The sequence below is a fragment of the Capra hircus genome, chromosome 24, assembly GCF_001704415.2.
Source record: "Capra hircus breed San Clemente chromosome 24, ASM170441v1, whole genome shotgun sequence".
NCBI lineage: Eukaryota > Metazoa > Chordata > Mammalia > Artiodactyla > Bovidae > Capra > Capra hircus.
The window spans coordinates 117,911-142,297 of NC_030831.1; the positions used below are offsets into that span (position 1 = coordinate 117,911).

General features: G+C 37.4%; 2 pseudogenes; both read right to left on the reverse strand.

Moving 5' to 3' along the window:
• Positions 4,004-4,951, reverse strand: LOC108633760 (annotated as a pseudogene).
• On the reverse strand, positions 20,299-21,267 carry LOC106503523 (annotated as a pseudogene).

The following is a 24,387-nucleotide window of genomic DNA, read 5'->3' on the forward strand; positions in this document are numbered from 1 at the left end:
TGAAAGGAATCCAAATTGGAAAAGAAGAAGTAAAACTCTCACTGTTTGCAGATGACATGATCCTCTACATAGAAAACCCTAAACACTCCACCAGAAAATTACTAGAGCTAATCAATAAATATAGTAAAGTTGCAGGATATAAAATCAACACAGAAATCCCTTGCATTCTTATGCACTAATAATGAGAAAATAGAGAAATTAAGGGAAAAATTCCATTCACCATTGCAATGAAAAGAATAAAATACTTCGGAATATATCTACCTAAAGGAACAAAAGACCTATATATAGAAAACTATAAAACACTGGTAAAAGAAATCAAAGAGGACACTAATAGATGGAGAAATATACCATGTTCATGGATGGGAAGAAGCAATATAGTGAAAATGAGTATACTACCCAAAGCAATCTACAGATTCAATGCAATTCCTACCAAGCTACCAGCAGTATTTTTCACAGAGCTAGAACAAATAACTTCACAATTTGTACAGAAATATAAAAAACCTCGAAAAGCCAAAGTAATCTTGAGAAAGAAGAATGGAACTGGAGGAATCAACCTGCCTGACTTCAGGCTCTAATACAAAGCCACAGTCATCAAGACAGTATGGTACTGGCACAAAGACAGAAATATAGAATCAATGGAACAAAATAGAAAGCCCAGAGATAAATCCATGCACCTATGGACACCTTATCTTTGACAAAGGAGGCAAGAATATACAATGGAGAAAAGACAATCTCTTCAACAAGTGATGCTGGGAAAACCCTTCAACCACTTGGAAAACAATGAAACTAGAACACTTTCTAACACCATACACAAAAATAAACTCAAAATGGATTAAAGATCTAAATGTAAGACCAGAAACTATAAAACTCCTAGAGGAGAACATAGGCAAAACACTCTCTGACATAAATCACAGCAGGATCCCCTATGACCCACCTCCAAGGATATTGGAAATAAAAACAAAAATAAACAAATGGGACATAATTAAAATTAAAATATTCTGCACAACAAAAGAAACTATAAACAAGGTGAAAAGACAGCCTTTGGAATGGGAGAAAATAATAGCAAATGAAGCAACTGACAAACAACTAATCTCAAAAATATACAAGAAACTCCTGCAGCTCAATTCCAGAAAAATAAAAGACCAATCAAAAAATGGGCCAAAGAACTAAATAGACATTTCTCCAAAGAAGACATACAGATGGCTAACAAACACATGAAAAGATGCTCAACATCACTCATTATTAGAGAAATGCAAATCAAAACCACAATGAGGTACCATTTCACACCAGTCAGAATGGCTGCAATCCAAAAGTCTACAAGCAATAAATGCTGGAGAGGGTGTGGAGAAAAGGGAACCCTCTTACACTGTTGGTGGGAATGCAAACTACTACAGCCACTATGGAGAACAAGGTGCAGATTCCTTAAAAAACTGGAAATAGAACTGCCTTATGACCCAGCAATCCCACTGCTGGGCATACACACTGAGGAAACCAGAATTGAAAGAGACACGTGTACCCCAATCTTCATCGCAGCACTGTTTATAATAGCCAGGACATGGAAGCAACCTAGATGTCCATCAGCAGATGAATGGATAAGAAAGCTGTGGTACATATACACAATGGAGTATTACTCAGCCATTAAAAAGAATACATTTGAATCAGTTCTAATGAGGTGGATGAAACTGGAGCTGATTATACAGAGTGAAGTAGGCCAGAAAGAAAAACACCAATGCAGTATACTAACACATACATATGGAATTTAGAAAGATGGTAATGATAACCCTGTATGTGAGACAGCAAAAGAGACACAGACGTATAGAACAGACTTTTGGATTCTGTGGGAGAGGGTGAGGGTGGGATGATTTGGGAGAACGGCATTGAAACATGTATAATATCATATAAGAAATCAGTCACCAGTCCAGGTTTGATGCAAGATACAGGATGCTTGGGGCTGGAGCACTGGGATGGCCCAGGGGGATGGTATGGGGAGGGCGGTGGGAGGGGGCTTTGGGATTAAGAACACGTGTACACCCATGGCAGATTCATGTTGATGTATGGCAAAACCAATACAGTATTGTAAAGCAAAATAAAGTAAAATAAAATAAAATAAATAATCAAAATAGTCTTTAGAAAATTACATTATACTTGATCAGACAGAACATTGAGTGTTTATTGCTTGATAATTTTCTTAAAATTAAACACAAACAGAACCAGCAAATCCTATTAAAGCAGTCTTTAAAGAAAAAGTTTTAAAGAAAAAAGGGTAAAGAGATTAAGGGATGTCTCTTTATCTTAAACATATGTGTGAAAGATATTTAATCTAATTTTATGCAACACAAAAAGGTTTAATTGTTATAGACATGAATATGTTTAGTATGTTTTTATTAAAGTAAATTGAATGTGGAAGGAGTTGGACTGTAATTAATTTCCTGATATGTGAAATATTCTGTGAACAGCAAATATATTATCTGGAATATAAAATAAAATATTTTAGAGTAATATATACTTTTGTGTTAAAACTCAATTCAATCAGTAATTGAAAGCAAATAACCTGCTGATAATTATGTTTTAATGTGTTGCTTTATTCATATGATATTTTAAAGTACATAATATTCAGCACTTTTTATACCTAATGCGATATATAGAATTAGAAAAGAAATGAAATTGAAAACCTTGCATAACTCATTACCCCATCCTCCTGAAATCAGAAAAGAGTGACTCCATGTTCATTTTTGATGAAGTAAAATAAAGTGAGTGGTCATGACAACCTGATATAATGTTATGTTTTTCATAAATGGACTAGCTGCTAATTTATTACTGTGAGAACAACCTAACTACTTAATTTAGTGTTACAAAGTGAGGATTACTTAATATCCACCTACTTGGCAATCACCACTATTTAAACTATTAAGAATACAGTTCCTGTTTATTTCACAAATACACAGAGAGCAAATATAAGTACTTACAAATGGAATACTAATGCAAATACTACTTTTTCCCCATTGAACACAATTTTTTAATAACCATTCCTTTACAACTGCAACTCTATTAACCAGGTCTTTTTTTCCCCTAATTTAAAAAGAATAATGCTATGAGCACATGAAAAGAGATGGAGTCTTATTTTCTAGTGAGCTTTAGAGAAGGTCCTGGTACATTGCCCCCAACTCCCATTCATGTAGTTACTATAAAGTTGTTCTCGCTGATGTAATCAGGGCAGAATGATGAAGAATAAAAGATTGAGAAATTCTCTACATCTGATGACCCCTGCCTCTGATACATATTTAACCTATGCCAAAAGATAGAAACATAAGTGAATTTTGTCTAAAATAGATATTCTGGAATAAACTATTAAAATAGAATTTTTTTAATTTCAAATTTGGCAAAACTCATTTTTGCATCTGTTTTTCAAGGAACACTCATTTATTTATTCATTAAATGTTTCTGAATGGCATCATGAAACCAAGCATTTTAAGTAGCAAAGTAGAATCTTTGGAACAAGACAGGCTAGGGTCTTGTATTTATGAAACTTTGAGTTAAGGTAGGAAGTTTTTCTTTTCTTTCTTTATTTTTATTACTTAAGTTCTACTAAGTGTCATGATGGAACATGTGTTACTACTACACAAGAAAGGCAAAAACAAACCTTTTAACCCACTAACTCTCACTTTTGAGGGAGAAAGTTTATTTCCCACTGTTAAAAAAAAAATACTGGAATATTTGGACCACAAGTTGAATTGGTGTGGGAAGAAGGATTGCTCTGCCCATGATATCTCTCTGAAGCATACACATGAACTGAGAAGAGATATATCTTTTCTAAAAAATAGCAAAGTGAGCCTATTACTATTCTTCCTTAGTTTAGAGTGACAATGAAGATAAATAATTTCTGACCCCCACATTCATTTTAGGCATAAAGAAAAGTGATGGAAAATATCTAGAAGTTACATTGGTGAGATTAACAGACTCAGTCAAAGTACCTAAACATTAGCTATCAAAATCTTTAAATAAATCATTTTGGGTAAAAATGTAATTTAGTGACAATTGCTCTTTTCAGTGCAGTTTTCACATTCTTGTTTCTTAAACTGTAGATCAGTGGATTTAACACTGGGATGAAAACTGTGTGGAAGACAGAGGCCATTTTGTCTGTGTCCATAGAGTAACTGGAGCTGGATCTGACATACATGAGCAGAAGCGTGCCATAAAATATAGCCACAGTGGTTAACTGGGAGGCACATGTAGAGAAGGCTTTGCATCTCCCTTTGGCTGTATTCATTCTAAGGATGGTTGTTATGATGTAGCTGTAGGAAACAAAGACAATGATGATACTGCAACCCAGAACACAGCTGCCATAAGGGAACATCATAATCTCATTGATGGTTGTATCTGAGGAAAAGAGAGCAAATAAGGGTGGGAGTTACAGAAAAAAATGATGATTGATGACATTGGAATTGCAGAATGACAACTGAATTGTGCAATAGGTAAAAACTGCTGGATAGATCAAAGTTTCTAAGTACACAAAAACTATAAGCTGGGTACAGAATCTCCTGGACAACTGTATAAAGAAGTGGATTACAAATGGCTACATAATGATCATAAGCCATGATAGTCAACATGAGACATTCCATATCTGCAAAGTCCCAAAACAATACATCTGAACAGCACACAGGTTAAATGAAATCTTCTTTAGCTCAGATAAGAAATCAGCCAGCATACTGGGATAGACAGTGGAGGAGCAGCGAGCATCAAGAAGCACAGATTGCTCAGGAAATGATACACGGGTGTGTGGAGTCTAGGGTCCACCTTGATCAGCAGGACTACGTTGGCAACCACAGTTGGCAACCACAGTTATGCCATAAACCAGCAGGAAGAGAATGAAGAGTGCCTGCTGCACATCCCATCTGCCAGAAAGTCCTAACAGTACAAACTCAGGAAACACAGTGCAGTTCTCAGCAGCCATCACTCACATCTGGGAATCCCTGGTTATGAAAGAGGAGATGGAAGTGGAGGATAACATCATCTTACTATCTTAGTATTTTAGTTGCTGGCCCTTTCTGTATTTCAGTAATTAAGAAAAGACATAATGCTAGGACTATGTGAGGCAAACTGACTCCCTGAAAATTTATCTATTTTAGTGTATATCAACAATAATAATAATGATATCACTTACATTTGCATAGCATTGTACTATTTGTGGCATTCTTTCATCTAAATTATTTCCACATCAGCCTTATTAGTGTGTATGCCAATTTTTGCTGCTTTTACTTATATTAAGAAATTGATGTCCTCAGAGTTGAGGCAGTAATTCTTGAATTATTTGGTCCAGATAACCCACATATTCTGACAAGATTGTTGCTCTTTTCAATATTGCAGAAATATTGTTTTATCCTGAAATAGAGATGCAGAGTTAATGAATGGTGTAAATAACGGATGTGTCCCTTTTGATATTTCTCATCATACACAATTATGGAACAGGCAGAGCTATCCCATTTTCCTGGATATAACACACTCCTGTGTCCCCATAGGTCTCCCCCCCCACCCCCCGTATCCAGTATACATTCTTACTGTTGTTGTTTAGGTCCTAGGTCATGTCCGACTCTTTTGTGATCCCATGGACCAAGCTTCCCTGTCCATGGGATTTTCCAGGTAAAAATACTGGAGTGGGTTGCCATTTCCTTCTCAGGGGATCTTCCCTATCCAGGCATTGAACCCCAGTCTCCTGCATTGGCAGGCAGATCCTTTACCACTGAACCTCCGAGGAAGTCCAGTATCCAGTAACAAGTATCAGTTAACCGGAGCAGGGAGGGAACTGAAGAAGGTGGAGGTGTCTGCATAAGTTATATACTGGACAGCGCTCCCCTAACACTGAGCTGTTGCTCAGGGGAGATTATGAAGAATCTTTGGGACTTAACATAGATTAGTAAGACAGGTGACACTGAGGCAAGAAAGGCAGCACGGTTTCCTGCATGAGTCGTTCTGCCGTAATTAACTAGAATCTACATGATCTACTCACCAATAGATAAGATATGTAAGATGTTTGGTAAAATTGCTCCTATGTCCTCAGTCCCACATATGCAGAAAGATTCACATATTAATGATGCCTCTATCCCAATCCCCCAGAAACTGTAATATTGGTTTACTGTTTTCTTTTATGCCTATTCTTCTATATTTCTGAAATCTGCCTCTCTGTTTTAAAGGAGTTGATGTTTCTTGAATTCCCTGCTCCAGTCTTACATTCTACACAATAAATTATGTTATACAAATGTCACAAATATTCTCCTTGTTCTTTTAGAATATTCAAAGAGTGGAGTTTCATGTGTTGGCACTGTTGATATATGAAAATTGGGATGTGGTCTGACTTTTATTATTTCTAAACAAGTATTATGGTGCATTTCCCAGATGGTTCAGAGGTAAAGAATCTTGGGTGGGAAAGATCACTTGGAGAAGGAAATGGCAACCCACTCCAGTATTTTTGCCAGGAAAATTCCATGGACAGAGAAGCCTGGTGGGCTACAACCCATAGGGTGGCAAACAGTTGGACATGACTTAGAGACTAAATAACAATAAAGAATTATAGCATTTGGATATCATAAATATTGTGTTATGGACTTGGATTTATACAATTGGTAGTTGTAATATGTTATCTCTACTATTATTTTTAAAAGACAAGAGCAAATTTACCTGTACAATGATATTATTTGCAACAGTGAAAAATGGTTTACATATCAACCTTGATTCAGTTCAGTTCAGTCGCTCAGTCGTGTCTGACTCTTTGCGACCCCATGAACTGCAGCACGCCAGGCCTCACTGTCCATCACCAACTCCCGGAGTCCACCCAAATCCATGTCCATCAAGTCGGTGATGCCATCCAACCAGCTCATCCTCGGTCGTCCCCTTCTCCTCCTGCCCTCAATCTTTCCCAGCATCAGGGTCTTTTCCAATGAGTCAGCTCTTCACATCAGGTGGCCAAAGTATTGGAGTTTCAACTTCAACATCAGTCTTTCCAATAAACGCCCAGGACTGATCTTTAGGATGGACTGGTTGGATCTCCTTGCAGCCCAAGGGACTCTCAAGAGTCTTCTCCAATACCACAGTTCAAAAGCATCAATTCTTCGGTGCTCAGCTTTCTTTATAGTCCAACTCTCACATCCATACATGACTACTGGAAAAACCATAGCTTTGACTACACGGACCTTTGTTGGCAAAGTAATGTCTCTGCTTTTTAATATGCTGTCTAGGTTGGTCATAACTTTCCTTCCAAAGAGTAAGCGTCTTTTAATTTCATGGCTACAATCACCATCTGCAGTGATTTTGGAGTCCAGAAAAATAAACACTTGATTAAAATAGAAAAAACTAAAATATTTAATATTCTTCTACAAATTATAAATGAGGTTTGTCAAATTCACACAGGTTTAATAAGCATCTTTGTTTAATTATTACATTACAGTGTATATATAACTGAGCAAGCAAGTATAAAATGACTCACTTGAAAATTTTCAGTACTTCTTCACTTTTCTGCAAAAGTAAGTCTTCCATATTCTTTAAATTCATCCCTTTAGAAACCTACCTGCAATGAACAAGTCTTCAGTCTTTTCACTCTGGTACATGTACCATAGGCAGGTTGCCTTTTGTTTTGTTTTGTTTTTGTTCTGGAATGATTGCTTTTTATTTCTGCCTGGCGACTGTTAGGACTTAAGTCTCTAAAGCTTCAGCTTTTATATTTTTATGTTATAAGAACATGGTTAATTAGATCTCTAGTTCTGTATTTTCCCCTGTGGATGCACAACAGCTTTAGCAAGGGTTGAACTTTTAATACTTTCTTCTTTTCACAAAATTGATCACTGTCAGAAATTTATCAAAAAAAAAAAAGAAATTTATCAGAAATTATTTTAGTACTATGTTTTATGGATACCAAAAATCTACATTCTCTTCCCATGAAAAGAGATGCCTAATGAAATTAAAATAGATTTTTCCACTAATGATTTTCATCTCTTTCTCATTGCTGATTCAGTTTCTTCCATTTTTAAAGATTGCCTTCCTTTCTCATTTATAGATATGACAATCTTACTTATTGCTTTATTCATTAGTCATGGTCTGAGACCTTTTCCTTAAGGACATGTCAGTCACCCTTATTTCAATGTTTTTTTTAATTGTGTGGCTTCAGAATAATTTTCCTTTCCTCTAAGTTATGACTAGCCTAATAGTTAAATGAACATAAGACAGAGTAATAGGAGAAAAACAAATGTACTTTTCTACATATGGATGTCCCATAAAAAAATGATGAGATTCAAAGTGACCAAAGCAGAAAGCTTTTATTTATTTTAGGCAAGAAAGCAGTAATTTGTGAGGAATTGATGAGACAAAGGTCTTTAGGCTTCAGTTCAGTTTGGATCAGTCGCTCAGTCGTGTCTGACTCTTTGCGACCCCATGAACTGCAGCACGCCAGGCCTCCCTGTCCATCACCAACTCCAAGAGTTCACTCAAACTCATGTCCATCGAGTTGGTGATGCCATCCAGCATCTTGTCCTCTGTCATCCCCTTTTCCTCCTGCCCCCAATCCCTCCCAGCATCAGAGTCTTTTCCAATGAGTCAGCTCTTCGCATGAGGTGGCCAAAGTACTGGAGCTTCAGCTTTAGTATCATTCCCTCCAAAGAACACCCAGGGCTGATCTCCTTCAGAATGGACTGGTTGGATCTCCTTGCAGTCCAAGGAACTCTCAGGAGTCTTCAACACCACAGTTCAAAAGCATCAATTCTTCGGCGCTCAGCCTTCTTCACAGTCCAACTCTCACATCCATACATGACCACTGGAAAAACCATAGCCTTGACTAGATGGACCTTTGTTAGCAAAGTAATGTCTCTGCTTTTAAATATGCTATCTAGGTTGGTCATAACTTTTCTTCCAAGGAGTTTAGGCTTAGGACAGTCATTAGTAAGCATCTGGTCCCACCACTTCATGACAAATAGATCGGGCAAAAATGGAAACTGTGGCAGAGTTTATTTTCTTGGGCTCCAAAATCAGTGTGGACAGTGACTAAAGTGTGAAATTAAAATATGCTTGCTTCTTGGAAGAAAAGCTATGACAAACCTACAAAGTGAAAGAAAAGTAAAGTCATTCAGTCGTGTCTGACTCTGTGTGATCCCATGAACTGTAGCCAACAAGCCTCCTCTGTCCATGGGATTTTCTAGGCAAGAGTACTAGAGTCGGTTGCCATTTCCTTCTTCAGGGGATCTTCCCAACCCAGGAATCAAACCCAGGTCTCCCTCATAGTAGACAGACACTCTAGACAGCGTGTTAAAAAGCAGAGACTTCACTTTGTTGACAAAGGTCTGTACCGTCAAGGCTGTAGTTTTTCCAGGAGCCATGTATGGATGTGACAGTTGGACTATAAAGAAGGTTGAGTACCAAATTGATGCTTTAGAAATGTGGTGCTGAAGAAGACTCTTGAGAGTTCCTTGGACAGCAAAGAGATTAAACCAGTCAATCCTAAAGGAAATCAACCTTGAATATTCACTGGAAGGACTGATGTCAAAACTGAAGCTCCAATACTTTGGCCACCTGATGTGAAGAGCCAACTCACTGTAAAAAAAAAAAAAAAAAAAAAAAAACCTGATGCTGGGAAAGATTGAGGGCAGGAGAAGGGGGTGACAGAGGATGAGATGGTTGGATGGCATCACCGACTCTATGGACATGGGTTTGAACAAACCCTGGGAGATGATGAAGGACAGGGATGCCTGGTGTGCTTCAGTCCATGGGGTCACAAGGAATTGGACAGGACTGAGAGACTGAACAACAGCAACAAGCAATCAATGAAGGAGGAACAAGGTTTGGTCATGCAGCCTTCTTGGCCCATAAATTCCCTGTTTCTTGTGACATAATTGCCTTCTACTCTCTGGTACAGGGAGGGGAACTTTCACATGAGAGATTTATTTCCTGCTTTAAGGACTACAAAGGAGAATCAGAGTGTCCTTTTCCCACTGCTCTTTCTTAAGTAACTTTAATTCAAAGTATTAATATGCCAAAGCAGCATATTTTGGGGTGATATAGTCTGCTCTCTTTCAATGGCATAATATCTATCACACATAGTTCACTCTTTATTGAATTTCCTATTATATTTATATACAGATAAATTTCATTTTCTCATGCTTCATTTTCTTGTTTTTGCAGTTAGTTGTATTTTTGTTTATTTTTTTTAACAAGCTGAAAGTTTGTGGTCACTCTGCATCAACCAAGTCTGTCAGCACATGTTTTCCAACAGAATTTATTCACTTCCTATCTCCATGTCACATGTTGATAATTCTCACAACTTTTGAACTGTCTCATCATCAATCTATTTGTTCTGTTGGTCTGTGATCAGTGATTTTTTATGTTACTATTACAGCTCGTTGAAAACTCAGATGATGATTAGCATTTCTTCTTTCTTTTTAGTGATCAAGTACTTTTAAATTATGGTATTTGCATTTTTTAGACAAAATGCAACTGAACATTTAATAGACTATGATATGTGAATGTAACTTTAACATTCACTGGGAAACCAAGCATTTCTTTTGACTCTCTTTACTGTGATATTCGCTTTATTGTGGTAGGCTGGAACTCAACCCACAGTATCTCCTAGGTCTGTCTGTAGGTGTACATTCCTATAGTCCATAAGAAGAAGATTTCCATAAGTAATTGCTCCATTAATGTGTGTTTTAAAATATTATCCTGTTGCTATGCTGGAGAATGTTCTTTATCTCTGGTGATACAAGGCTGGTAAATGTTCAACAACAATTAAGAATAAACAGCATTTGAAAGTTTTTTCTACTAATTCAGTTCAGATGAACAAAGATAATATTTTACTAAAAACATGTGTTTGGACACTTCTGTCAAAAAAAAAAAGCGAATGTCCATTTGTTTCGAAAATATCCTTTTTGTGTTACTCATAGGGACAGAGAGAGAATGATGGTTACCAGGATATGGGGGTAGGGGACTGAGAATATGCTGTTTAAATTGTACACAATTACATTGTAAGAGAAATTAGTTCTTTATCTTGTGTACAGCATTGGAATTAAATCTACAATACTATATTATATATTTTAAAGTTACTAGGATACTAGATCATAATGATCCCTCAACAAAAATAAACAATAATTATATGACCAATGCAGGTGTTAGCTAAAGGTATAATGGTAATCCTGTTCTAATACATAGATTACTAAATAAATACTGTACTACACAATTTCATGAAGCAAAGGAAATAACTAAAATATTGTCCCTGAAGTTGTACAGCATAGCAGCCTTAGGGGATATGCTCTTTATTTTTTTGTGTTCAGCTTTATAATTTATAATATATGAATCATTTCAGGATGCTGACAAACATAAATTCTATGTATTCATTAAAGTCTTCTCCTGAATGTAACATAAAGTCTTCTTACTGTGAGTTTTTCTTATCACAATTAATTTATTTATTTACCACAGAAAAGGCAAAAGCAAAATTTTTGTGTATGGAAAATAATTTATGAAGATAAATATAAGCCAGTATATGTTTACAAATGCTCCAGGGAATTTTTTCCTCTGAAACCTCACTGAGAACTAGATAGAGACCTAGCTTTACTTTTAGGGTCCTATAAACCTAGAACCCACTGTAGACTAAAATCATTACAATAAAATATTCTTGATATGTGATAAAGAGTACCTGAATGATATATTAATTGTTACCTTATTGGAATTATTAGCTTGATTATGTCTATATGAACAACTTACATTACGGGAGATATTGCTGAGGCCAAGCACAAGCGAAGTAATTATAATAATTTGCTACATACTAAACTGAAGGTGTTTGTGTCACTCAAGAGCTTTACTACCATTATCTAGTTACATATTTGCAGGTTGGAGTTTATCCTCACTTACTTCATTATGATTCCTTTGCAAAATCACTTTTTCCATCAGACACTTCTCTATTTCCTGGGATATAAAATCTCTTAGGATCTCACTCTGTTGAGATAGGACTTAAATTTAGCTTCCTAAACATGGCCGTCTCTGCAGACCATTTAATATAACCTCCTGCCATTATGAGGGAATGAGCTGTTGTGGCCACGTTCTCATAAAAAATTGGATAATTAGCTTAACAAAGGGTTTTATGTTTAATTGAAGTTGACTTTCTTACATTACAGAAGAAAATCATGTAGTTAAAATTTAATACATCAGAGACAAGCAATTGAGAAAGAAATATCTACATGATTCCCTTGTGCCATTATGCCTCTATTTGTAATACTCTATAAGCAACAGTTTATTTATTAATATAAACACTTGCCTTTAGAAAATAATTGTGTGCCACTGAGTCATGGGCCAATGAGTGTAGGTTCAGTGTACCAAGAAGGGTACCAAGAGGGTACCAAGGAGTACAAGATTCATTAAGTCTCTTTGTTGCTGGGAAAAGTATTAGAAGTACACATGGGTTTAAAAAGAGGTTAAATAAGACATTTTTGCATTACTAAATAATCTATGAATGTTGCACTATTTATTTTACAAAAATATACTGCACTATTATGTATATAAAGAATTTCTAGGGATACAAACCTATAATAGTAAGTCTGAATTTTCTGGTAATGGCAAACAGACTTTACCTTTGGAAAATGTTTTTGATGTGCAATGAACAAATCAGTTCAGTCATTCAGTCGTGTCCAACTCTTTGCGACCCCATGGACTACAGCATGCCAGGCTTCCCTGTCCATCACCAATTCCTGGAGCTTACTTAAAATCATGCTATATACTGCTGCTACTGCTGCGAAGTCGCGTCAGTCATGTCCGACTCTGTGCGACCCCATAGACAGAAGCTCACCAGGCTCCTCTGTCCCTGAGATTCTCCAGGCAAGAACACTGGAGTGGGTTTCCATTTCCTCTCCAATGCATGAAAGTGAAAAGTGAAAGTGAAGTCGCTCAGTCATGTCCGACTCTTAGCGACCCCATGGACTGCAGCCTACCAGGCTCCTCCGTCCATGGGATTTCCCAGGCAAGAGTACTGGAGTGGGGTGCCATTGCCTTCTCCGCATGCTATATAGAGAACACTTAAATAATAACTATATAGATAAACATTTTTCCAAAGGTTACCTGTATAGCTAGGTAAGTAAGGCCAAGAAGTAACAATTTCCACAATTAACAAAGCCTTCTATAAACTCCCTCCTAAATGGCTAATGGAACAACAGACTGGTTCCAAATAGGAAAAGGAGTACTTCAAGGCTGTATATTGTCACCCTGCTTATTTAACTTCTATGCAGAGTACATCATGAGAAACGCAGGACTCGAAGAAACACAAGCTGGAATCAAGATTGCCAGGAGAAATATCAAGAACCTCAGATATGCAGATGACACCACCCTTATGGCAGAAAGCGAAGAGGAACTTAAAAGCTTTTTGATGAAAGTAAAAGAGGAGAGTGAAAAAGTTTGCTTAAAGCTCAACATTCAGAAAATGAAGGTCATGTCATCTGGTCCCATCACTCCATGGGAAATAGATGGAGAAACAGTGGAAAGAGTGTCAGACTTTATTTTGGGGGGCTCCAAAATCACTGCAGATGGTGACTGCAGCCATGAAATTAAAAGACGCTTACTCTTTGAAAGAAAAGTTATGAGCAACCTAGATAGTATATTCAAAAGCAGAGACATTACTTTGCCAACTAAGGTCCGTCTAGTCAAGGCTATTGTTTTTCCAGGAGTCATGTATGGATGTGAGAGTTGGACTGTGAAGAAGGCTGAGGGCCAAAGAATTGATGCTTTTGAACTGTGGTGTTGGAGAAGACTCTTGAGAGTCCCTTGGACTGCAAGGAGATCCAACCAGTCCATTCTGAAGGAGATCAACCTTGGGATTTCTTTGGAAGGAATGATGCTAAAGCTGAAACTCCAGTACTTTGGCCACCTCATGCGAAGAGTTGACTCATTGGAAAAGACTTTGATGCTGGGAGGGACTGGGGGCAGGAGAAGAAGGGGACGACCCAGGATGAGATGGCTGGATGGCATCACCCGCTCGATGGACGCGAGTGTGAGTGAACTCCGGAAGTTGGTGATGGACAGGGCGGCCTGGCGTGCTGCCATTCATGGGGTCGCAAAGAGTCGGACACAACTGAGCGACTGAACTGAACTGAAATGGCTAACCTCTTACCTCCAAAGAGTAGATACTTTCTTGACTTTTACTGAGACAGATCAGTTTTGTATTTTTTTGAACCAGACATAACTGGATGCCTATAGCATGCACTATTTTTTTCAATTACATGCAATCCATCCCTGCTGTTGCAAGCAGCTTCAGTACATTGATTGTCATTGAAATACTTAATTCTTGGTGCATGTGCATCATTTCTTTATCTATTTTAATGTTGATGAACAATCATACTTGCCACCAATTGGTAGTGAGTACACTATGAAAGGCATATGAATTAAATATAAAAAAAGTGAAGAAAATGGTTAGAATTGGAATTAGATCATGCAAGACAAAGTATTTTGATGCTAGCTTTCCCTTTCTATGGAAAACCAAACCAGAAATCTCTTACAAGTCCTTAGCTCAAGCCCTTATTTGAATCACAAATTCTGTGGGGCGTTCACATTAAGTGACTATTTATCCTCCACATTCTATTTAGGGCCAGGGATCTCACACATTGTACAAGCCAGTCAATTTAAGACACCCTTTATTGAGATTAAAATTCTTCATTTAATACGCAACATTTTATTTTCTTCAGTTCACTCTTTAGCCTTCGATTTGCTCATAAGGGCTAAATGCATATGAAATCTGATTTTAGACATATTAGCATTTTTGATAGGAGAGTATTTGCTAACTCTCCTATAAAGTAAGGAGCAACCGCACGTCCAAGGAGTGGTGGCTGCATGTGCACAGGAGGGCCTAGAGGAGATACCCCACGTTGAAGGTCAGGAAGGGCAGTGGTCAGGAGATACCCCTTGTCCAAGGTAAGGAGCAGCAGCTGCACTTTGCTGGAGCAGCTGTGAAGAGATACCCCATGCCCAAGGTAAGAGAAACCCAAGTAAGATGGTAGGTGTTGCAAGAGGGCATCAGAGGGCAGACACACTAAAACCATACTCACAGAAGACTAGTCAATCTAATCACATTAGGACCACAGCCTTGTCTAACTCAATGAAACCAAGCCATGCTCACAGGGCAACCCAAGACAGGCAAGTCATGGTGGAAAGGTCTGACAGAATGTAGTCCACTGGAGAAGGGAATGGCAAACCACTTCAGTGTTCTTGCCTTGAGAACCCCATGAACAGTATGAAAAGGCAAAATAATAGGATACTGAAAGAGGAACTTCCCATGTCAGTAGGTGCCCAATATGCTTCTGGAGATCAGTGGAGAAATAACTCCAGAAAGAATGAAGGGATGGAGCCAAAGCAAAAACAATACCCAGCTGTGGATTTGACTGGTGATAGAAGCAAGGTCCGATGCTGTAAAGAGCAATACTGCATAAGAACCTGGAATGTCAGGTCCATGAATCAAGGCAAATTAGAAGTGGTCAACAGGAGATGGCAAGAGTGAACATCGACATTCTAGGAATCAGCAAACTAAAATGGACTGGAATGGGTGAATTTAACTCTGATGACCATTATATCTACTACTGTGGGATTCTAAGGAATCCCTTAGAAGAAATGGAGTAGCCATCATGGTCAACAAGAGAGTCTGAAATGCAGTACTTGGATGCAAACTCAAAAACAACAGAATGATCTCTGTTCGTTTCCAAGGCACACAATTCAATACCACAGTAATCCAAGTCTATGCCCCAACCAGTAACACTGAAGAAGCTGAAGTTGAATGGTTCTATGAAGATCTACAAGACGTTTTAGAACTAACACTAAAAAAGATGTCCTTTTCATTGCAGGGGACTGGAATGCAAAAGTAGGAAGTCAAGAAACACCTGGAGTAACAGGCAAATTTGGCCTTGGAATGCAGAATGAAGCAGGGCAAAGACTAATAGAGTTTTGCCAAGAAAATGCACTGGTCATAGCAAACACCCTCTTCTAACAACACAAGAGAAGACTCTACACATGGACATCACCAGATGGTCAACACCGAAATCAGATTGATTATATTCTTTGCAGCCAAAGATGGAGAAGCTCTATACAGTCAGCAAAAACAACACCAGGAACTGACTGTGGCTCAGATCATGAACTCCTTATTAACAAATTCAGACTTAAATTGAAAGTAGGGAAAACCACTAGGCAATTCATGTTTGACCTAAATCAAATCCCTTCTGATTATACAGTGGAAGTGAGAAATAAACTTAAGGGCCAAGATCTGATAGATAAGAGTGCCTGATGAACTATGGAATGAGGTTCGTGACACTGTACAGGAGACAGGGATCAAGACCATCCCCATGGAAAAGAAATGCAAAAAACCAAAATGGCTGTCTGGGGAGGCCTTACAAATAGCTGTGAAAAGAAGAGAAGTGAAAAGCAAAGGAGAAAAGGAAAGATATAAGCATTTGAATGCAGAGTTCCAAGGAATAGCAAGAAGAGATAAGAAACTCTTCTTCAGCAATCAATGCAAAGAAATAGAGGACAAGAACAGAATGAGAAAGACTAGAGATCTCTTCAAGAAAATTAGAGATACCAAGGGAACATTTCATGCAAAGATGGGCTCAATAAAGGACAGAAATGGTATGGACCTAACAGAAGCAGAAGATATTAAGAAGAGGTGGTAAGAATACACAGAAGAACTGTACAAAAAGATCTTCATGACCCAGATAATCACGATGGTGTGATCACTCACCTAGAGCCAGACATCCTGGAATGCAAAGTCAAGTGGGCCTTAGAAAGCATCACTACGAACAAAACTAGTGGAGGTGATGGAATTCCAGTGGAGCTATTTCAAATCCTGAAAGATGATGCTGTGAAAGTGCTGCACTCAATATGCCAGCAAATTTGGAAAACTCAGCAGTGGCCACAGGACTGGAAAAGGTCACTTTTCATTCCAATCCCAAAGAAAGGCAATGCCAAAGAATGCTCAAACTACTGCACAATTGCACTCATCTCACATGCTAGTAAAGTAATGCTCAAAATTCTCCAAGCCAGGCTTCAGCAATACGTGAACCGTGAACTCCCTGATGTTCAAGCTGGTTTTAGAAAAGGCAGAGGAACAAGAGATCAAATTGCCAACATCCACTGGATCATGGAAAAAGCAAGAGAGTTCCAGAAAAACATCTATTTCTGCTTTCTTGACTATGCCAAAGCCTTTGACTGTGTGGATCACAATAAACTGTGGAAAATTCTGCAAGGGATGGTAATACCAGATCACCTGACCTGCCTCTTGAGAAATCTGTATGCGGGTCAGAAAGCAACAGTTAAAACTAGACATGGAACAACAGACTGGTTCCAAATAGGAAAAGGAGAACGTCAAGGCTGTATATTGTCACCCTGCTTATTTAACTTCTATGCAGAGTACATCATGAGAAACACTGGACTGGAAGAAACACAAGCTGGAATCAAGATTGTCAGTAGAAATATCAAGAATCTCAGATATGCAGATGACATCACCCTTATGGCAGAAAGCGAAGAGGAACTTAAAAGCCTCTTGATGGAAGTAAAAGAGGAGAGTGAAAAAGTTGGCTTAAAGCTCAACATTCAGAAAACGAAGATCATGGCATCTGGTCCCATCACTTCGTGGGAAATAGATGGGGAAACAGTGGAAACAGTGGCAGACTTCGTTTTGGGGGGCTCCAGAATCACTGCAGATGGTGACTGCAGCCATGAAATCAAAAGACGCTTACTCCTTGGAAGAAAAGTTATGACCAACCTAGACAGCATATTCAAAAGCAGAGGCATTACTTTGCTGACTATGGTCTGTCTAGTCAAGGCTATGGCTTTTCCTGTGGTCATGTGTGGATGTCAGAGTTGGACTGAAGAAAGCTGAGCACTGAAGAATTGATGCTTTCGAACTGTGGTGTTGGAGAAGACTCTTGAGAGTCACTTGGACTGCAAGGAGATCCAACCAGTCCATTCTGAAGGAGATCAGTCCTGGGATTTCTTTGGAAGGAATGATGCTAAAGCTGAAACTCCAGTACTTTGGCCACCACATGCGAAGAGTTGACTCGTTGGAAAAGACTTTGATGCTGGGAGTAATTGGGGGCAGAAGTAGAAGGGCACGACAGAGGATGAGATGGCTGGATGGCATCACTGACTTAATGGACGTGAGTGTGAGTGAACTCCGGGAGATGGTGATGGACAGGGAGGCCTGGTGTGCTGCGATTCATGGGGTCGCAAGGAGTCGGACACGACTGAGCTACTGAACTGAACTGAATGTGCTAACTGTATAATCTTTGTACTTCTGAGATTGACACCCTTCTTTGTGTCAGACTTCATTCTGAATCAGTCTCACTTCTGCCTTGCTGCTGTTCAATATAGTATCTAGAAGGTAGATAAACATTTCAGTAGAAGGAAATGGCAACCCACTCCAGTACGCCTGTCTGGAAAATCCCATAGACAGAGGAGCCTAGTAGGCTACAGTCCATGCGGTTGCAAAGAGTCAGACACAACTGAGTGATTTCACTTTCACATTTCATTTTCATGCATTGGAGAATGAAATGGCAACCCACTCCAGACTTCTTGCCTGGAGAATCCCAGTGGGCTGCCGTCTATGGGGTTGCACAGAGTTGGACACGACTGAAGTGACTTAGCAGCAGCAACAGCAGCAGATAAACATTCCAAAACGTAATTCAAAAGGATTGAGAAAATATTATAAATAAAAGAAACACCCCCTCATTTTCCTAATCCTCGACACATCCCGCTACCTGTCTCAGAATTCTAGAAAAGCTATTACTCTGGAGTCTCATTCTCCTACTTGGGCTTTAGCAACACCATTATTTACTTTACAATATCGTAAAGTAAAATAAATAAATAAAACTGAAAAAAAAAGTAAATAAAATGTTTTCACTCAAAGGTGTCTTACGAAGGCACTTGGATAGACTTAGCTACCGAATTATTTTTGGCTTGTTTTACTGTAGCAAACACTCAAGAATGCACTTGATTTTTATAGGGTCCTTCAAATGAATGCTTATGTCTCTGTTCACTTATGTCACTTTCAGCGATTCAATCACCAGCAAACTATAGTAGAGCTATGTGAAGTTTTCAAATATCTTCTAACCAGAGTAGAGTTCTTTGGTTTAATTTTTTTTTTTAATCATCTGTATGTCTTTAACTCTCCATTACTTTTAGTATTCAGAATCAGTTTATGTACTTAGCTGTAAGATGTGTGTGTGAGTTTGTGCTCAGTCGTGTCTGACTCTTTGTGACCCCCTAAGCTGTAGCCTTCAGTTCCTCTGTCCATGGAATTATCCAGGTAGGAATACTGGAGTGAGTTCCCTTTCCCTTTTCCAAGGGATCTTCCTGACTTAGGGATCAAACCTGCACTTCCTGCATCTCCTGCATTGGCAGGTATATTCTTCACCACTGTGCCATCCAGGAAGCAGATATAAAGTACAAAACATGTGTTTAAGGCACATGCATTTAAAGCTATCAGTAATTTTTTTTTGCTTTATTATGAATAAACATTCCATAAAATTAACTTCTTTCTTTCTCCTTTTCTCTCTCATTCTTTCATTTACCCACTTGCTATATATCTTCTGGGTAACAGTCCTTAAAATCAGGATGTTCATAACCCCACATTGTAGGAAATGATTTAGAAAACAGATACAACAATGATCTGAAGCACAGGCTGGTGTACAAATCAAACTCAGAGCTTGCAGGACAGATGGAAAGTTCCTGGAGGAGGTGACTGGGTTGTAAGTTGCAGCACTCCAACCTGGACACACTGAGTTTCCTTAAATGACATGGTCTTGTCCACCTCACGGTCACTCTAACTGTCCAACCATCTGCACAAAATGCTTTCTCTGCTGACTTGCGTCTCTCAGTTACTTCCTACTTATCTCTTAGATACCAAACTAGTTGTGTTCATTTTCAGGAAGCAATTTTTAACTTGCTACACTACATTTGAACAATGTGCTTTGGGTTTATGTTGTCCAGTCTTTTTACATTATGGTGCAAATATAGTTAATTATAAATAATGTGAATAATTATCTCATTAACACCTATCACTTCCATTAGAAAAGATTAATTTGTGTAAAAACTGCTAGATTTACCATTAAATTCAGAGGAAACAAAAACTTGGCCAACTAACAGTTTAGAACTTTTCGACAAATAAGGAGTCTTAAATATAAGTTCAAGACATAAAATGGAAGCATGGAGTATATAGGAAACAACTCATTTTGGAATGACTTGAACATAATTTAAAAATACTTATCGATCAAACCAAATGGATCAAAACAATTTTGACTTAAATCATAGTATAAGAGTGGGAGAAAAACATATAGCTACAGCTTTACAATGGAACCACTTTCTATTTTTAAGTTTCTTCAGAGCCTCTTTCACATCCTTGTTTCTTAAGCTATAAATCAGGGGGTTTAACATGGGAATCAAGGATATAAAACAAGGAAGTCATTTTGTCTTCTTCAAGACAGTAGGATGAACTTGCCTGGAAATACTTGAAGAGTAGAGTTCCCTGGAAAATTGCCATAGCAGTTAGGTGGAAGGTGCAGGTAGAGAAAGCCTTGAACCTCCCTTCAGCAGAGTGGATCTTTATCAGTGCTAGGATGATGTAACAGTAAGACACAAAAAGACCTGAAAGCGTAGTCAGTTCAATGAAGCCAAAAATGATAAATATCACTAACTCATTGACCAGTGCATGTGACCAAGATAGAGAAAGTAGAGGGGGGACATCACAGAAGAAATGATTAATCTCATTTGACTCACAGAAACACATGTGGAATATTAATATTGTATTAATTAAAGCATCCACAATGCTGATCATGTAAATCGCAACCACGGGCAGGGAGCACACCCTGCTGGACATGCTGACCGCATAGAGCAAGGGGCTGCTGACGGCCTTGTATCAGTCATAGGCCATGACTGCCAGCAGGAGACACTCAGAACCTGCAAAGGTACAGAAGATCAGTGACTGCAGAGCACAGCCATAAAAGGGGATTGATTTGTTCTTGGCAAGGAGATCTATCAACATCTTGGGTCCAAATGCTGTGGAATAGCAGAGGTCACTGAAGGAGAGGTGACCGAGGAAAAAGTACATTGGCATGTGAAGCTGGAAGTCCATGTTTATCAAAATGATTATCCCAAGGTTTGCAACAAGAATAATGAGATAAACAACCAGAAATGTGGTGTCACTTTGATTCTAGGGTCATTACTAATTCCCAAGAAAATGAATTCATTCAAGGAAGAGCAATTTTCTCCATCCATTCTTCTTTATTCTTCTAAAATGCTCCAGAAATCATTTTTTAAAAAGTGTGAGATCAGAGGTTTAACTCTTCTTGACATTTGGAAAAATATAATCTGTAAATAAGAAGATTCATTACAGTGCATTATATTTTTTATATCCTTTATCCTCATAACATAGCTTACAGATGTCTCATTGTATATTGTTGACAAAAGTTGAAGTGTCTAGGATAGGATTTTGACAGTTTGATCCTCAATTTGGATGTCATCTGTGAGGTATGTGAATTGTGTGAAACTTCACTGCTTTATCTCAGCAATCAGTAATGAGATTAGAGATCACTAGAGGTTAATATGATATGAAAGCAACACCCAAATTAAAGAGACAAAACTGGAATATACAAACTTGTATTTATAAGATAAATATCCAATTATCTTATATCTTAAAAGTGGTTATACTTCTTGAGTTATTTAAGAATCATATGCCAGAAACCAACACAATGTTGTAAAGCAATTATCTTCCAATGAAAAATAAAACTTAAAAAGGAATCATAATTTGCTTAAGATTGTGTATTAAACTTGCACAATGAGCATATCTTGGAATTTAAAATGAACAATATGATATTACTATTCTTGGTCTAAATTAGTGTTCGTATTTTGGAGACATTAGATATTTCATAAGGTTTTATCTAGATATATTCCGCATTATTGTTATTTACATGCAGGAGTGGTGTGGGGTCAAAAGATCTGTCTCTTGATCAGCCAAACAAATTCTAACGACTAGTGGGATCAACACAGCCTTTTAGACTTTAGCCTCATTTATTCCAGGCAGCTGCTAAGGTAGGAGATGCCTGAGATAGGGGTTCCATACCTGGGTTGTGAAGATCCCCTATAGGAGGGCATGACCATCCACTCCAGTGTTCTTGCTTGAGAATCCCATGGACAGATGAGCCTCGTGGTCTACAGTCCATAGGGTCACAAAGAGTTGGACACAACTTGAAGCAACTTAGCATGAACACACATCCATTAAAAATAGAGATTAAAAAAAGGAGCAATAAACATATTTTTTATATATTGCCTACTATTTGTATGTATTTGTGTGTGTATGTATTTTTGTTTCCCTGTTAATATATGAAAACTGGAATATGAGTGATAGTTTGATTTTGCTTTAAACAAGTAAATATAATATGTGGTTTATACCAGGCTGAATTTATACGAATTTGTATTTGTATTGGGATATATCAGTGGTGACTGGTGAAATATTGAAAAAAGTCTTAAGTATACGTATATCATTTTACAGTGGTTAAAAATATGAATATTATCTTCTTAATTTTGATTATTAACTAAATTAATATAAGTTTTACTTATCTAATCAAAACGAATCATTTTTTCCCTTGATTTAAAAGAAACATCATTTTTTTGCAAAGAGATTGCAGACTATGACTAAAGAAAATAAGCAAAAAAAATTTATCTACACTTTTCTAAATAATTTATTCCTTATTTTTTCAAATATAAAGTATTTTATTTTTCACTCTTATATTTGGTTATGTAGAAACCTACCTGTGATCAGCAAGTCTTTTGGTGCTTGCTGCTGGTAACGGAACAACATATGCAAATCACATTTCATTTTTCATAGTGACATTTGGGAGTACATCTCTAAAGTTTTTACCCTCAAGCTTTTGTGTTATGCAAACATGTGGTTAATTAAATTTCTAATTCTGTATTTTCCCCTCTGATTGATGAAACCACTTCAGCGATGCCCAAACTTTAGTTCTTTGCACTTGCTTCAAATTGATCGATATTAGAAAGGTAAAATGATTTTAATAGTATGATTCATTGTTACCCTAAGTCTACACCATCTTCCATTCAAATTAGACATTTAATGAAAGTGAAACAAACTTCCTATTTAATTATTTTATGTTATCACTCATCCTGTTAATTCTTAAATTAATACATTAATTAAAATGATTATTTATTTCGGTGTCAAACCAAAAACTAATTTCCAAGACTGATGTCAAGTTTATCTCCTGCATTTTGCTTAGAAGTTTTATGGTTTCCATTCTTATGTTCAAGTCTTTAACTCATTTTGAGTTGATTTTTGTGTATGGAATAAGGAGTACAGGTGGTAAAGAACCCGCTTGCCAATTTTGGAGACATAAGAGATCCTGGTGGGATCCCTGGGTAGGGAAGATCCTCTGGAGAAAGAAATGGCAGCCCCCTCCAGTATTGTTGCCTGGAGAATGCCATGGATGGAGGAGCCTGTCAGGTTATAGCCCATGGTGTTGCACGACTGAGTAACCCAACAGTTTCATTATTTCATCTGCAGCTATCTAGTCCTTCCAGCACCATTTATTAAAAAAGACTATCTTCCCCATTGTATATTATTGGATCCATAAGTGTACATTTACGACACATGTATAAGGTGGTTTGTTTGTTCCATTGATCTATGTGTCTGTTTTATTCCAATACCATACTCTTTTGTTTACTATGTCTTCATAATATAGTTTGAAATCAGGAAATGTGATGCCTCAGGTTTGTTTTGCTTTCCCAAGATTGATTGGCTATTAAGCATCTTTTGGTTCCATGTCTCTAGAGGATTTTTTTTCATTTGTGAAATATTAATAGGGTTTATATTGAATATGTAGCTTACTTTGAGTGATACAGGTATTCTAGCAATAATAATTATTCAGATGCATGAGAATGAAATATCTTTCCATTTATTTATGTCTTCTTCAGTTTCTTTCAGGAGTACAATGTTCCTGTATTTCATCAATACAATTTCAGTGTATAGTTCATTCACGTCTTGGTTAAGTTTATTTTAATTATTTTTTATGAGATTTTTTTTTGCTTAATTTCTCTTTCTGATAAATAATTAAGTGTATAGAAATGCAACTGTTTTGTATTTATTTTATACCTGAAATTACTGAATTATTTATTAGTGTTGTTTATGGTGAAAATTTTAATATTTTCTACATACTATATGATGGTACCTGCAAAGAGACTCTTTCACTTCTTTTTCGACCTGAATGCCTTTTATTTCTTTTCTTTCCTATTTGTTCTGGCTAGGACTTTCAAGAAAATGTTAAATGCAATTTGCAAGGATTGGAATTCTTGTCTTGTTCCTCATCTTTGAAGGAAAGATTTTAC